General features: G+C 29.4%; 1 pseudogene; it reads right to left on the reverse strand.

Annotated features, from left to right (window-relative positions):
* Nucleotides 1-1,090: 1,090 nt before the first annotated feature.
* Nucleotides 1,091-17,446, reverse strand: part of LOC121210058 (importin subunit alpha-1b-like) — a 47,564-nt pseudogene continuing 31,208 nt past the window's right edge.

Consider the following 17,446-nt stretch of genomic DNA (forward strand, 5'->3'; position numbering starts at 1 on the left):
AGCCTGAAAAGCTCCTTCATAGTGGTCCTCTTGCCTATTTGCCCTTCTCTGCTCTTGAGCATAAAGAGCATTTATAAGCTCTGTCAAAGGGATTGTTGACAAGTCCCTTGAATCTTCCAGAGAAGAAATTTTTGCTTCATACTTCTCTGGCAAGGTTGTTATGACCTTCTCAACCACTCTTTGGTCACTGAATTCCTCCCCAAGCAGCCTTATATTGTTGACAGTAGTCATGATTCTGTCAGCATACTGCTTGATGGTTTCTGAGTCCTTCATTTTGAGATTTTCAAAATCTCTTCTCATGTTGATCAGTTGCTGTTGTCTGGTCTTGTCAGACCCCTGAAACTCCTCATTGAGTTTGTCCCAGGCCTGCTTTGGAGTGTCACAAGCCATTATTCTTGTGAAAATAACATCAGAAACTCCACTTTGAAGGCACGACATAGCCTTATACTTCTTGGCACAGTCTTCATTGTGCTGCCTAATCTGGGCTATGGTCGGGTTGGCTCTTAATGGTGGTGGCTCAGTGTCATTGAGAACAACATTCCATAGGTCGTGTGCTTGCAGGTATGTTCTCATTTTCACTGCCCAGATGTTGTAATTTTCTCCAGCAAAGACAGGTGGAGGAGGTGGTGTAAAACTCATTTTTCAGCAAGCAAAACAACCTCTTCTTCTTTTGTTTCAAACACAATTTGCTTAGTGACAGTGTACAACCAAGGCCCTCAAAGACTGAAAGCTCTTGATACCATTTGTTGGATAAATGGCAGTAGCAAAGAAAGCAAAAACGAATGAAAGAAAAACAAAAGAAAAGAACTCAGCAAGAAAATTTGTAACTGAGAAGTCATCATAATTTCATTCAAACTTTGAATATATGATGGTTACAAAAGTATTTGACAATTACCTACTAATTTAACTGCTCTTACTTACCAAAAAAAATATAGCAACTTGTATACAAAAGAAAGCTGGCATACCAGCTATTACATCAGTCAATCTTTCCTACTAACTTAGCTAACTCATTACAAAGATTTAGGCTAAGTTCCATAGGAACAAATATTCAATAAAGTAATTTTATAACTGAACCAACTCCATTTCTTTGCTACAAAACAGTATAGCAGCTAAAATTGTACAATTTGCTGCTGTTGGTCTTTTGACCAATTTGTTGCTGTTGGTTCTTTGTTGCGATGCAGGCCACGGCTTCAACATTTACAAATGCTGCATTGTGTTTTATGTTCAGGGTAATTACAATTGGCAAGGACAAGCTTATGGGGTGGGTGAAATGGTGCAACTCAGTTACTCTATCCATCTTTTTCTCTTCTAAAACCCTAATTTTATGAGTTGTTAAAGCTGCACATTTCATATCAAGCTTGAAATTACACTGCTCACAAAAGTATATGAAGCCATGACAAATGTCTCTACATTCATCACATGCAATTAATTGACCACTCAAATAATATGAAGTATAGTGGTTAAGAGGATGGCTAGAATGAAAAGGGTGTCGTATCTCATATGGCGATTTAGCACATTTTTCGTGTAGGTAAAAACCAGGACATGTCTTGCAGAAGTAGGTTGAACCATTAAGTACCAGACGACAACCCGTGCAATAAATTTCTCCTTTTAACTCTTCAGTTACTTCATACATCTGATGACGGTGGATGATAGGTCGAAACAAACTCTGCACATTTACAAAGAAATAAAAAGAAAAAAAAAATCAAAGAATGAGCAAACTCGTTTCTTAAGACTTATATATATAAAATGTTGGGTTAAGTTTTTTGAGTAGTTAAGTGTTTAGTTATTGGTTGTATGGCATCTTGATGCCTTTTCCTTATTTATAAAAGTATCAATTTTTAATGAAAAAAAAATATTGAAACATATCAATCTCATTATAAATAACAGAAGTGTTGACTTCAAATCAAGTTGTAATAGTGAGTCTCTAAACTTTGTGCAGTTTGAATAAAAATTTGTTAATATATTCATAATATAGTTGCAAACCAGAGTGTGGATGTCATTAGTCCCTTCATTCTGCTCCATTTCATCCACAAACAAAACTTTGTTTTCCATGGGTGGGGGTGATGAGAATGAGACCTTTCCCGATGCATCTTTATCCTATAAACCAAATATGTATTAATATTTATTTCATCTACACTAATCAAAGCGGAGAGTTTTACAAATTTAGTTCATATTTTTACTATTAACTTTTATTTTACCTTTTTTAAAAAGAAATTTAAAAGAAAAATAGCAAAAAAAAAATCAAAGACATCAATAAATATTAAAAAGAAATTTTCTCTTTGATTTGCGAAAGTAAAATTGAAGGGTGAAAAAGGACTATTACCTGATCAAGTATACATTGAATATGAGTTATGAATGTGCAACTTTGACAATAATACACAGAATCTTTCGGATTTCTTTCATTCTCGCAAATATCACAATAATATTTTTTAAAATCATCTTCTTTAATTAATTCCATCATTGTAAGTGGATGTCTGTGATATTTATGTGTAGCTGAAGATGGTGCAACACATTTTAAATGGAGACTAAAATGGCATTGCACACAGCTATAAACGCTAGCACCACCACCAAAATGCTTGCCACATGCTTTGCAATGTGAATCTTGCCCTTCCTCACCTTCCTTAATAAAATCTTTGAAAAAAGTGAGAAGGTGATGGTGGCAATCAATTTTTAGGGAAGACAAGAGTTTAGCGCAGTTAAAATCAAGACAGAAGTTGCACATCTCGCACAAATACAAAGCGGTATTATGATTAAGCCACTTTGAACAAACATTGCATTTATCAAATTCAGCGACAAAGGGATAGGTTAAGCAAAGAGGGTGCTTAGGATGAAAAGAATGAGAAAGTGTCCTGGGTATCTTATCACTGCACACAAGATGGAGATAGAAATTACAATATCCTGGCCAACCATGGCACACTTCTGATGGCAGTAGATGTTTTTCACACCAAAAACAATCATAGTCTTCTTCGCGTACCTTCCTATATTTTAAGAAGCCCAGCTTGTGACAGTGGCTGTAGTGGAAGATTGTCTTCTTCTTTCCATCTTTAAATCTCAATGGCTCTTGATCTTTAGGCAGCTGACCACTGACCGAAGAAGCACATGTGAGATCAAGATAGAAATCACATGAATAACATATGTATCTATAACCCGTAGATATATACAAACATTTATCACAAATGAAATCCGTATCATAACCCCATAGTAGTTGAAGTCGGTGTTGCAAGTGGAGGGGGTGAATAATCGCAAGAGGCAGATCACGATTCAATTTATCCGCACATGAAATGTGCTTCCAAACCCTGCACGAATGAAAAGTAAAGGCAGTACCAGAGATTTTCCCTCCACATTCTCCGCAACTTTTCTTCGTAGTCTTCCTAAGATGTATGGTGGACAAGTGAGATGTATGATTGCAGAAAGGTATATATGATGATATCCATGTGAAAAGAAGAAAGAAAATGTAGAAATTTAAGATTAAACAAAGAGAAAAATAGAGAATGGGAAATAATGAAGGTAATTGTGTTATGTGAGGGGAAAGGATAATTTGTGCTGTGATGGGAAAACGTTAAGAGTATTTATACATAAACCATACAAAGGCAAAAACTTTTATAGAATTTTATTCAAAGCGAATAAATAAAATAAAACTAAAAATTGGAGAATTTTTGTCAAAAGAATCACGTAAGGAATAATCCATGATTTCACATTTAAAGGCCAAAATTTTAAATTAAAATATTAAGTTTAGATTTTAGCTTTGGTTTTTGCATAAAAACTAATTTTAAATTTGTACTGAAAATTTATTTTTTAGAGGGAGAATTTATTAATTCATCTCAGGAATAGAATAATAAACAATTTAAATTTAAATTTATTAAATTTATAATTTAAAGTCTTAATTAAGGGTGATCAAAACTCGTTTAGATTCTGAAAAATCAAAAGAAATATTCAAATTTTAAGTTAATCGAATCGAATTATTTGAAACAACTCGAATAAGTAATTCGAGTTTGAATCGAGTTAAATTTACAATTCGAATCAATCGAATAATTCAAATAACAAATTCAAGCCGATAGATTAAAAGTCGATGTAAAAGATAGAAGTTTCGATTGTCAAAAGAATCACCTTTAGAATTGAAAGGCCAAAATTTTAAATTAAAATATTAAGTTTAGATTTGAGCTTTGGCTTTTGCATAAAAATTAATTTTAAATTTGTACCGATAATTTATTTTTTAAAAGGGAGAATTTATTAATTTAGAATGATATAAAATTAAAATTAAAAAAAATTGAATTTTGAGTTAATCGAATTGAGTTATTCGATCAACTCGAATAAATAATTCAAGCTTGAGTGATTTTGAAAATTAACAAATTGGTTATCTCTCGATAAAAAATTTAAAAATCAAAGTAATTTTCAAAAAATCAAAAAATTTATAAAAAATTCAGAAATTATATTTTTTAAAAAATTAAAAAATTTTAAAGAATATATAAAAAAGTTTACATTTTAAAAAATTTCTAAAATAATAAATTTGAGACTTTAATAAATTAATTAATGATTCAAATTTATTATACTAAAATATCTTATTTTTTTTTCTCTTATTTTGCTTTGAAAAAGTTTTCAAAATAAATATTAATACTTATTTGATTTATAGGATAAAGTTGTTATCGTTGTACCGATATTCATTATTAAATAATTTTTCTTTTAAAAAAAATTCTTCCATCCACACATTTTGGATGCAACAAAATCTAGTATTAATTTTTCTTTTACAGTTTGAAAAGTATAAGCTTTCCCATTTAGAAAAATTCTTAATAAAATTAAATTACACATGCAAATATGTTTAGGTCTATAAATAGTTTATTGCATAATTTAATATTTAAATTTGACCATTTCTTTAATGTAGTACCCGTGTTATTTTTTAATCTTATGCGATATTTTACATTTGATAAAAATGATTTGATACTTAAAAATCATGACACTATTATAATTTGTCATTAAATTACAAATAAATAAAATAAAATATATGATACCCAACTAATTTATCTATAACCCAAATCTGTCCTTAAAAAACTTGGAATAATTTTTAATAAAGATAGAAGGTTTAATAGTCAAAAGAATCACGTAAGGATTAATCCATGGTTTCACCTTAGGAATTCAATTATAATATGGCTTTAGTTTTTGCGTATAAATTAATTTCTACTTTTCTTTACTTTTAGTTTAGGATTACCATTTGCTAATCCATGATTTCAACTTTGGAATTCAAACCACTTTTAATTATAATATTAATTAACTTCTGTTTTTATTTGCTTTTAGTTTAGTATTGAAGATTTATAATTATATAATTTAAATAAATTTAAATTTTGTAGATAATTATTACATGAATTATTTGAATTAATTTTTTTTAACTTTTCTTTTTCTTATGTTTCTCTCTCTATTAGTTCTTCTATATTTTCCATTTGTTAATATAAAAAAACTATGTTATAAGAAATGGAGAGGAGAGGAAAATAGGGGGAGAAGCAGAAGAGAAAGGAAAGTGAAAAAACATAAAAGAAAAAAATTAAATTGCTCAAAACGAGAAAAAATATGGGAACAGATTGTATAAATTAACCTAAAATTTTTATTTGAAATGATGATTTAACGTGCCATGTCATCTTACCATTACATCATTAACCGCAATTAACGACTCAGTGACTAAAACGTAACATTTCAAACATAAGTGACTAAAATGCAACTTGATGCAACCTTGACTTACAAGGAATCTGAAATATGTGACATGCCCAGATGAGGTAGTTTATCATTCATACTCTTCCAAGTCATGATTCCCTTGAAAAATAGTATAGGAAACCATTTTCGTACTTGATCTAATCTTGAATCTCACCAGATGTAGCATCTGAGATTGCCCATGCAACTTCTTTCTTAATATCAAATTCAATATTTTGAAGCAAATGAATTCGAGAAGCAATAATATTAGCTTCAATTACAGCCCGTAAAATTCATACCATTACCCACTGTTTCATTGTACAAATCAATGACGATAAAACTTTGGGTTTGAAATTGATACTTGTATTTGCTCCTCATTTCTAGCTATGATATTTGAGATTGTCTAACAAGCAACCTTCTCGATTCTCTTTTCATAATTATTTGTCAAAAAGTTTAAAAGGCACGACAATGCCTGATGACTAATGACACACTGTGTAGCAACAAGGTTTGCCTGTAAATGAGAAAAAATATAATTTTTAACAACTAAACCCAAACAATCTTTAGTCCATTTTACAAGTAAGGGGGTATAAATGTGGCTTTAGTGAGAAAATTAATTATTAACAGAAAAATATCTGATAAATGGAAAAATATACATATTTTAGTAAGATCATTTAAAAGAAAAAACAAATTAAACGGAGTGCCTAATACCTGAGTTTGCACATCATCTCCACTAACAATATGTCCAACTATATAGAGAGCAGGAGTTATCACTGAATGAGATGGGTGCTTGTGAAAGCCCAAAATTTTAAGATTTCAGTCAAGAAACCAAACAAAAATAGCTCAGAAATAGAATGGATTTCAGAGTCAATCAACAAAAAAATAGTCTAACTCACATCAAAAGTTCCACTAAATGCCCACATACACCTGTTTTAATGACAACTTGGATTTTGTCATTTGTGCCATCAGAAAGATATGAGAGTGCCCAAAATGCATTAGTCAACACTTGTTCATTATCATTTGAATGAATAAGACGAGCTAAGGAGTATAAGCTTAACCTGAACAGTAAATAAAGGATAATTAGTAAGACAAAAAATTCAATTTAATCCCGCTAGCGAATTGAATGAAATATTCATAGCTAGATAATAATACTAAATGTTCGTAAGCCTCCAAGCAATATATCTCAATTTCTAGTTTAATATTAGTAGTGCGTAGCAATGTATAGTTTACATATCAGACAAACAATCCACTAGATTAGATTTGAAAGATAAATGACAATGATTTTCCCCTGTAAAGTAATAAATTCATGATATCATTTGTGTTAAATGGGAAGAATTGGAGGTTTCCATTAGAGTATGTGAAATGGAAATATGCCTAGAAGTTTATAACTATTACCCGTTATTGGAGGTTTCCATTATGGATGTTCTTGAGTGGATTGATATTGTGCTTGACGAGTGTTTCTTTTCCTATTTTGTTCTTTGGATACTTTTGTATGTTGTTTGGCTCATGATTTGTTTGAGTATGTTGTAAAGGTTAAATTGTACCAATGGTCACTCACCTTTGATGCACCTAAAAAAAATCACTCTTATTTCAATTTAGTCACTCAACTTTTGAAAAATAACAAAATCAGTCACTAACATTATCGAAAAGTGACAAATTAGTCACCCATTAACATTTTTCGTTACAGGCCTAACGGGACAGGCGCCGTGATCAGTTAATTGGCTGACGTGGTCAATTAACTTGCCACCACGTTAGACAAGGCAAAGTTTCAATTCAGTCACTCAACTTTCAAAAAATAACAAAATAGTCACTAACGTTATTTAAAAGTTACAAATTAGTTACTCATTAACATTTTCCGTTACAGGCCCAACGGGACAGGTGAGTGACCAATAAACTAGCTAATGTGGCCAGTTAACTTGCCATGTTAAACAAGGCAAAGTTGCGTGATTGTTTTTTTTTTTCATCCTTTCATTTTCATTTTTTAATAAATGACCCAATATTTTTAACTTTTGCGTAAATGACCTAATATGTTTATAGTTAATCTTCTCCATCCCAACAATCTTGTTGTCGCTGCCTCCACCACAACCATCTTTAGTGTCACCACTCACCATCGTTGACTTTCAAGCCACCACCCTAGCCTTTTTTTTCTTCTTTTTCAATCCCCAATAGAGGAGCCACCGTGGTTGAAATCTGACTGCCTTTTCTACTACCCAAAGCCATTAACTCTGATTTGAGACAATTTGGGTCAAACTATTAGTACCCACAACCAAACTGGTGAGGAGAAAATCTTTCAAAAAAACATTCAAGCAATTCAAGAACCAAAATGACTTAGATTTGTCAAGATCTTCATGGGATATAATGGTATAAAAAAAAGGGTCGTCGATTAAGTAAACAACACTAACTCTATTGCCAGCATTATCAAGTTGCATAAAACAAAATTAGAAACAAAAACAAGGGGAACATCTAGACAAACCAAACAATCGATTGAACTTATGATTTTCGGGAACAAAGGAAGCAGTTCCTCCAAAGGGACAACCAAATGCCGACAAGTGAAATTTTGGGTCAGGTTAGTGGTTAGCAAGATCCCGAAGTTGAAATTAGATTGGGTATTGTAGCAAAAGAGGATGAGAGATGGATCAAAAGAAAATCGACAGAGATGGTCGGCAACGAAAGTTATAGTCGAGGTGAAGTAAGCCTAGTCCTTTGTAAGGGATTTGAATCGGGTCACGGACGTAAGGGATAATCTAGAAAGGATATCGAAAAGGGTATTTTAGGGTAATGACAATGAGGAAGCCATGGTTCTTAGCTTTCTTCCTGAACAAGAAGAATTCATTCAAGGGTTTTATTTGTTCTTCTTTTTGGGTGTCTGGTTTTCTGAAAGTTAGTAGGACTAATTTGTTATTTTTGAAAGTTGAGTGGCTGTTGGTGCAATTTGCCTTTATATATATTGGGTTCGAAATAACATGGTGGCCAGTTAAATGCCAAGCCACCTTTCTATTACATTTGTAATGAAAAATGGTTAGTATGACTGACTTGTTATTTTTTTGAAAATTGAGTGATTGAATTGAAATCAAAGTGATTGTTTTATCAGCTACATCAAAGTTGAGTGACTATTGGTGTAATTTATCCTATTGTAAATTGTTACTGCAGTTGCTTTTTAGGCAAGGAAAAGGGCATTGTACATAAAAAAAATTGTTAAACCAACAATAGCTCCCAAAAGATAAGGGACTTAGGGTCAAACTTGATCAAAGGGGGCTTACAAAATATTGATAGTGTTCATGTAGCAATTATCAGCATATAAATTTCAGCATGCTCATTCAACTAGGCCAATAAAGGAAGCAAAGCACCATGGACAAGGGCAAGATCACGACATCTAAAAGAATCAACAACAATATTTCTCAATGCGCAAACAGCTTGAATTTCATAAAAAAAAATACATAAGATTATAAAATATTACATACCAACTTCTGCTAAGTAAAACTTAATTTACCTCACTTCCTAATTAGAATAATTTCATTTCATATGGGTACTTGCTCACAAATATTATCACTTGGAGAACCAACCAACTCAACAAAGTGAGGAACCACTCCAACTTGAATCACTTCCTTAATTGGTGCTCTACATTTTGTGATAAATGGAAAAAAATATCACTATCTAAATAAAGTTTATTACAAAATAATTTTCTCACTATTTGAAAGCAATTATGTAAACTGAGTGATTGCTTGAAGCTACAAACTACTATCATCTGACCAGACACTGGCAACCAAAATTTTCAACTGTAATCAAGGAGTGGAACACGGTAAGAATAACCCAATGCTCAATCAAGTCACAAAAAAAAACCAATTAATAAAAATTAAATAAATAAGTATGACAAACAAAAATTAAAGAAACAAGCATGTTAACTATCATGTACATGCCAACAGCTAAACTGTAATCCAAACACAAATATAAAAGTGTTATTTTGATGAATTAAAGAACAACCACTTAACCGACTTCACACTCTGATCATTAAGCTTAATAAAATAAATAAACTAAGAACAAACTTATGAGAACTAATCAACTAATTTGCTAATGTGGAAATGTTACCGTCTTGACATTGTATGTTTATAATAAAAATGGAAAATTGACCTTTTTTTCTCAAATTCTCTTCATGATTAATCTTCCTAATCTCTATGTTATCCTTTACCTAAAAACAAGAGCATCTATCATGTTAGAGATTTGCTAGAGCAAAAAAAATTGGACCTTTATATTTAAAAAGTTAAGTATGTAATTAACTTACTTCAATCAGCATGCATTCTATGTGAGTGATTGTTTGACCATTACATTCTTCACAATAATATATATTATCATTTGGAATTATTTCTTTCTCACAAAAATCACAATAATACTTTCCAGAATCATCTTAAATAAAAGAATCCTTTAATATCAAAGGATGAATATGATATTTGGATTTCACAATGTCTAATATGGAAACACATTTTAAATGAAAATTGGTATCGCACTTTAGACAACAATAACAGGGTTCTCCTTTACAACTTCCATCACATACATAACAATCAAAATTTATAATCCACGAATCAAATAGTGATTTGATATTATACAATCCACTTACAAGTAAAATTTAGAAATGGAAAAAATTATCTGAATATCATTTATTTTCAAATTTAAAGAATTCTACGCAACAAATAAAATCACATGGTCCTAAATAGTCTTTCAAATTCAAGTAGCATAAAGATTACAACAGTCTTGATTAATAATATCTTGAAATCTTCATTGAATCCCTTGGAAGAAACAGAAAGCTCACCCTTTGTAAAATGAAACTCTGTTTAAGTAGCATCACCGTTATATCTTGATAACTTCCACAACCTTTTCATAAATCTCAGTGTTGTCATGAGACCGTAAATTTTCAATCTTCTCTCGACCCTCTGTAGCATCAATCATTTTTACATAAAGATTCACTTCCCCAGTAGTGCTCATATTTTTATTAGCTTCTCCTACCTTGAGAATGTTTTCAAGCCCTTGTAAGCAAACTGTAACAACCTCTGGATCGAGGCAGTTGAGAAGATCACATAATGGCTTGATGCAACCTTGCCTTACAAGGAACTTGAAATATGTAACATGCCCAAATATGGTAGTTTATCATTCATACTCTGCCAAGTCATGATTCCCTTGAAAAATAATATAAGAAACCATTTTCATGCTTAATCCGATCATGAGTCCCACCAAATGTAGCATTTGAGATGGCTCGTGCAGTATGTTTCTTAATATCAAATTTAGCATTTTGAAGCAAATGAATTAGAGAAGCAATAATATTAGCTTCAATCATAGCCTATAAAATTCATACCATTACCCGCTGTTTTTGTTAGAGTTGTGTGACCCAAATTTTAAGAGATTGCTTGCAATTCAAGTTAAACAAAATATATCTTCTTTCTAGAAGATTTAGTATTTATGAGTATAATATGTTTAACATTTATTAGCATAATATATTTGACTTTGATTAGAACTAGGTTTTTTCAACCTATAAAAAGATGTAGTCGAAACTTCTCTTATAATCATTCGAATTTGACATAGTGAATTTTCTTCTCTTCTACCCATGATTTTTTTTCCTGAAAGGGTTTCCACGTAAAAATCTGTGTGTTTTTTTATTTTATTTCTCTTTTTCTTTGTGATATATTATCATTACCGATATTTTATTTTTACAAATTGGTATCCAATCTTCTGGATTGTTCATCTCAATCACGGTAATGTCGCCTTTGAAGTATGAAATTCTACTGTTGGATCGCAACACCAAATTTGCATTGTCGCAAATAAAGATACAGGCAATTCTTGCACAAATGGACTTAGAGGAAGCCCTGTTAGGGGTAGATAAGATTCCTTCGACATTGACAGAGGAAGAGAAGAAACTCAAGGATTGAAAAACATTAAAATAGTTACATCTGTATTTGTCTAATGAAATTTTACAGGATATGATGAAGAAGAAGACCGTTGCTGCATTATGGAAGTGGCTAGAACAAATATGTATGTCGAAAACTCTAACCAGTAAGTTGCATATGAAGCAACGTCTTTATGCTCATTATTTCGAGGAAGGAGTATCTGTGCACAAACACTTAATAGTGTTTAAAGAAATTCTCTCAAACTTGGAGGCCATAGAGGTTCAATATGATAAGGAAGATCTAGGGTTGATTCTACTTTGTTCGAGTTGCCTCGTCTACCTTTACAGATACGATTTTATATAGCTGTGAGTCTCTCACAATTGATAAGGTTTATGATTCTTTGACCTCGTATGATAAGATGAAGCATCTTGTGGTTAAAACTGACTTTAAGGGAGAGAGTCTCATTGTTCGTGGGAGACAATAATGAAATGTCAATGATGATCGTGGAAGGACACAGGAACAAAATCCTCGCGGTAAATCTAAGGGTAAACACATTGATGTTTGGTATCATTTTGTTCGTGATATTATTGCTCGTGGTGATATTGTTGTGAGCAAATTAGTACTCATGAAAATCCTGCAAATATGATGACTAAGTCACTTCCTATAACCAAGTTTGAGCATTGCTTAGACTTGGTTGGTGATCATTGTTGAAGTTAAACCCTTACGGTGTTTTATGGAAAAGGTGAAAAACTTGTTCATTGAGAATTCATATCAAGGTGGAGATTGTTAGAGTTGTGTGACCCAAATTCTAAGAGATTGCTTGCAAGTCAAGTTAAATAAAATATATCTTCTTTCTAGAAGATTTAGTATTAATGAGTATAATATTTTTAACATTTATTAGTATAATATATTTGACTTTGATTATAATTAGGTTTTTTCAACCTATAAATAGATGTAATCGAAACTTCTCTTGTAATCATTCGAATTTGACATAGTGAATTTTCTTCTCCTCTGCCCATGGTTTTTTTCCCCGAAAGGGTTTCCACGTAAAAATCTGTGTGTTTTTTATTTTTATTTCTCTTTTTCTTTACGATATATTGTCATTACCGACGTTCTATTTTTATAGTTTCGTTGTATAAGTCAACGATAGCCTTTAAGGAATTAGTACATGTAACATGAAAGTTGAAGTCACAAAGTTAACAGCTATATGCAAGTTGACCCGAGTCTAATTGTGAAGCTTTTAAAGAATTTTATTGATAGGCAATAAATAAAATTAAATTAAGAATTCAAGCTGAAAGTTATAATTAGATGTAAAAGATAAAAGGTTTAACTGTAAAAAGAATCACGTAAGGAATAACTCATGATTTTACCTTAGGAATTCAAAGCTCAAATCTTTAAATTAAAATATTAAGGTTAGATCTTACCTTTGGTTTTTGTATATAAATTAATTTTAAATTTGTACCGAGAATTTATCTTTTTAAAGGTATAATTTATTAATTTATTTCAAAATGATACAATTCAAGTTAAAAATAAATAAATATCTGTTGGCAGTGAATGACAAGCTCCATTAACATGACAAAAGTTTTAGGCTCAACATTAATAGAATATTATAGTATGTTGATAACTGGCTTTGTTACAATTTAAGCACGACATATCTAACGTGATTGCAAGAAACTATCACGATAAGGAAATTGCTCCTAGAAGATCCAAAATGGCGGGTGGACAAAATCGATAAAAGAACTAAGCATCCACAAAACTGGAAAGGATGGCGACAAAAAAATCCCTGAAATCACTTGCAAAAGCAATACTAAATGCAAAAGCAAGACTAAAAAAATGCTATAAGAACAAAAAAAAAGCTTCTAAAAGTGAAGATTTATTAAGCAAAATGAAAAAAAAAAAAACTCAATACAACATAGGTCCAAACTGACTCGCGAAATAATTTATTATTCTAAAATATTCTAAAAAAAGAAACAGATTAAGAAGCCGAAAAAGAGTCACCCACTTTTCAAAAGAAATTGCTGGTGACTAGTAGAGTTTCAACAATGATAGGCACCACCATCTATCCATCACAACTTGTTGAGTTTCAACAATGATAACCATATGGAGTGAATGAGGAGAAAAAAAAAGAAAAAGAAAATTGGTGAGAGGAAAAAAAAGACGAGCAGTAGCCAACTCGAAAGTTGGCATCATCATCGTTGAATAAAACAAGAGAGAAAAAAATAACTGGTTTGAAGAAAAAAGAGAAGTTTTTAGTGTTGATTCGAAGAATTTATTTTTCAAATGATATAAGACATAAGTAAAATTTTTAAGATAATAATTTATAATGCATTTTATTTATAATTACATAAGATCTAATAGAGAGAAAAATATGAAACATTTTCTAAATGATTTAAGTTATGTGTAAATAAATTTAAATAAATATTATTAATTCAAAAGATCTCATTTAAAAGTAAATGAAAAAAAATCAATAAAATTAAATAGTAAAATTTATCATTAAATTAAAAATAATTTAAATAAAATATACCTTACCTAATTAATTTAGTCATATCTCAACTTGATACAAAAAAAACTTAAAAGAGTAATTTTCAATAAACTTTACGGAATCGTATAAGTAAGGAATTCGGGTATACTTTAGCTGAAAGTAAAGGATATTATAATTATACAGTGCTCTGAGTTTAAAAGAGAGCAAAAGGATGGAAAATGATTAAAACTCAGTGAAATTAATATTTAGGTGAGGCATTGATAAGCTAATTAACTGCTAAAATTTAACAAATTTACAATTAAAAATATATTTATTTTATTAATTAAAAAATCATCAAAAATTCAAACATAATAATATTAACAATTTAATTTTCATCAAATTAAATATTAAAAAGTTAATACTGTTACCTTTTAGCATCAAATATATAGCTTTTGTCAAATAAAAATATTAGATTAAATAAAAAAATAAATATAACTACAGCATTTAGGAAAAAAAATTCAAACCCATATATAAAATAATACATTAAGCTTATTTTAAAAAAAAATTTAACTAATTTTTACTTTACACCAATATATGTCTATAAAAATAATAGATAAATTTCTTTAAGAATAAATATATAAATTTAAGCTCAACATAAAATAGTTCCCTTAGTTTTTATTTCATTGATAGTTTTGTTCCCTTGTTCTTATCAATTCAAATCTTTATGTATTAAGTTAGTGTTACCTTAATTGAATTATTGATTTAGCAATAAAATTATAAAAATATCCTTTCTTTTAAATTATAATTAATTAATAAATATTATTATTTAAGTCTTTTACTAAGTTAACATCATTTTTAATTATAGAAATACCTATTCTTTTACATTATAATTAAGATTATTATGATGCTAATTTTACTTTTTTCATACTTTTAAATAATTTTTAAATAAAAAATTCAAAAATCAAGTCAATTGAGTCTTAGCTCGATTGGCATTTGTTGACAATGTAGGAGGATGTAGGTTCGAGTGCGCTGAAACGCATTATTTTTCTATTTATGGGTTGGAGAGGGGCTATGGGTAGTTTTAGCTAGGTATTGTTTCAAAAATATCAGATATGATTAGAACCCATAATAAGATTGTTAAAAAAATAAAAAATCAAACATGAGTTAATTAATATTAAAATACAAGTTCATTATCATTGTACCTATATTTATTATTAAATAAATTTTAAAAGAAAATTTATGTAACATTCTCTTTTATAGTTTGAAAAGTCTAAGCTTTTCATTTAGAGAAATTCTTAATAAAATTAAATTACTCATGCAAATATGTTTACAATTTGTTTAGGTTTATAAATGGTTGAACGCATAATTTAATACCTCGACATTTTTTTCTAATGTAGTACCTGTGTTGGTATTTATATTTGACAAAAAATATATATTTTGATATTTAAAATTCATGACACTATTATAATTTGTCATTAAATTACAAATAATTTAAATAAATATATCATGTACAACTGAATTATCTATAATTCAACCTAATCCATAAAAATCTTAGAGTAATTTTCAATAGAAGAAATTAGATAAATTTTACACAATACTACAAGTAAAGAATCCCGGTATACTTTGGGCGAAAGTAGAGGATGTTTATAACTATAGAGTGCTCTAAATGAGAATGGGTGTTTAAAAAAGAGCAGAAGGATGGAAAATGTTTAAAACTTAGTGATCCATTTATTATTGTTAATTAATATTTAGGTGAGTCATTGATTAACAGTGTTACTTTTTTCTAATGTATAAAATTAATTAATATTTAATCTCGTGTGTTGGTTTAATAGTTAAAGTGTTCATCGCCTCAAGTGTAGTCTGAATTCGAGTCATATTGCTATTAAGATTTTATCCTCTTCGAGTAATTAATGTATAATTATATATGTTGATATCTCGTAAATTTTTTTTGAAATAAATATAAAAATTAAAAATTAAAATTTTAAACTAAAACTTTAAAATGTGGCATCAAATAATTCAAGATTTATTTATAATTATATATTAATAATGATATTAAATATAAATTCATAAATAATCAGGTTAGATTTAGTAGAGATATTTAAGCGAAACTTTTACAGAATGTTATTGAAAATGAATAAAAAAAATAAAAAAAAAATCATAAATAACGTAAGGATTACTTGATGCAAACCCATCATTTCACGTTAGGAATAAATTTCTATCATAAGCTTACATCTTACCTTTAGTTTTTTTTTTTAAATTTGCATATAAATTAATTTTTATTTTTATTTACATTTATTTTTGGTATAGAAGATTCGTAATTATAAATTAAGAAAAATGAAGTTTTATAAAATTATTAAATGAGTTATATAAGTTGATTTGGTTAAGAATAATACGAAAACATAAAATAAAATTTTAAATTTTAAAAGGAGATTAAATTAATTAATTTTATTAATTTTAATATTATAATAATAAATTAGTTCATATTATTAAAGAAGAAAAAATATTCAACAATTTATTTAATTGATTTTTTCGTTTTGAAATTTAAATTTTCAATATTGAAAAAAAATTTAGAAATTTCGGCAATGGCATAAACAAGTACAATTTGAAAAAATTTTAATGCATGATTTTAGCTTTTATCACTTTTTTCATTTTAATCCTTAAAATATCTTTTACCCGGATCAAGACTTCAAAAAAAGTTTTTTTTTATGACTAAAATGAAAGCAAACTAGAAGTTGATGCCGTTAAGGATTTAACACTTGAGTGACTAAAATGAAAGCACCTTAAAAGTTGGAGAACAAAATTGCAAGGATTTTTTTAGGTGACCAAAATGAAAGCGTCACAATAATTGAGTGACCAACTAGGTAGTTTACCCAATAAGTTATATTATTACGAGGTTACTTGTCTTTTTCATGTTTTTAGTAAAAAAAAACTATTAAAAATCTTACATGTGATAATATTTGAACCCTTCGAACATGCATTAATAAAACATTACCTTCACCACTCTAACTAATACTTTATTTATTTATTTTTGTATATATTAATATGACACAAACTTTTTCACTCACATAATTTGTATCTATATTATTATTTAAGTTCTTGACTGAGTTGATATTACGAGTCAATTGAGCACCAACTCGATTAGGAGAATTATAAAAATTTTCATTTGTAATTAAAATAAGTTATATTAGTCGAGCGTATTTTAATCTTTTTATTTAAAAACAAAAAAAAAATGCATATGGAGAGATTTGAACCACTTTACCGATGACTCAAACTCTTGGCGTTGGTTCACTTTAACATATTGGGTACAAGAAGGATCCTCATTTCGCGGCATATGGGTAAAGGCTACTCAAGTCGAACCCCATGATGATAAAGATGACGATGTTGAAGGAGGTGATCCGGTTCCACCTCCCACGCCAACACCACCACAATACACTTAGTT

Source organism: Gossypium hirsutum, chromosome A11 (genome assembly GCF_007990345.1).
Source record: "Gossypium hirsutum isolate 1008001.06 chromosome A11, Gossypium_hirsutum_v2.1, whole genome shotgun sequence".
In the NCBI taxonomy this organism is placed as follows: Eukaryota; Viridiplantae; Streptophyta; class Magnoliopsida; order Malvales; family Malvaceae; genus Gossypium; species Gossypium hirsutum.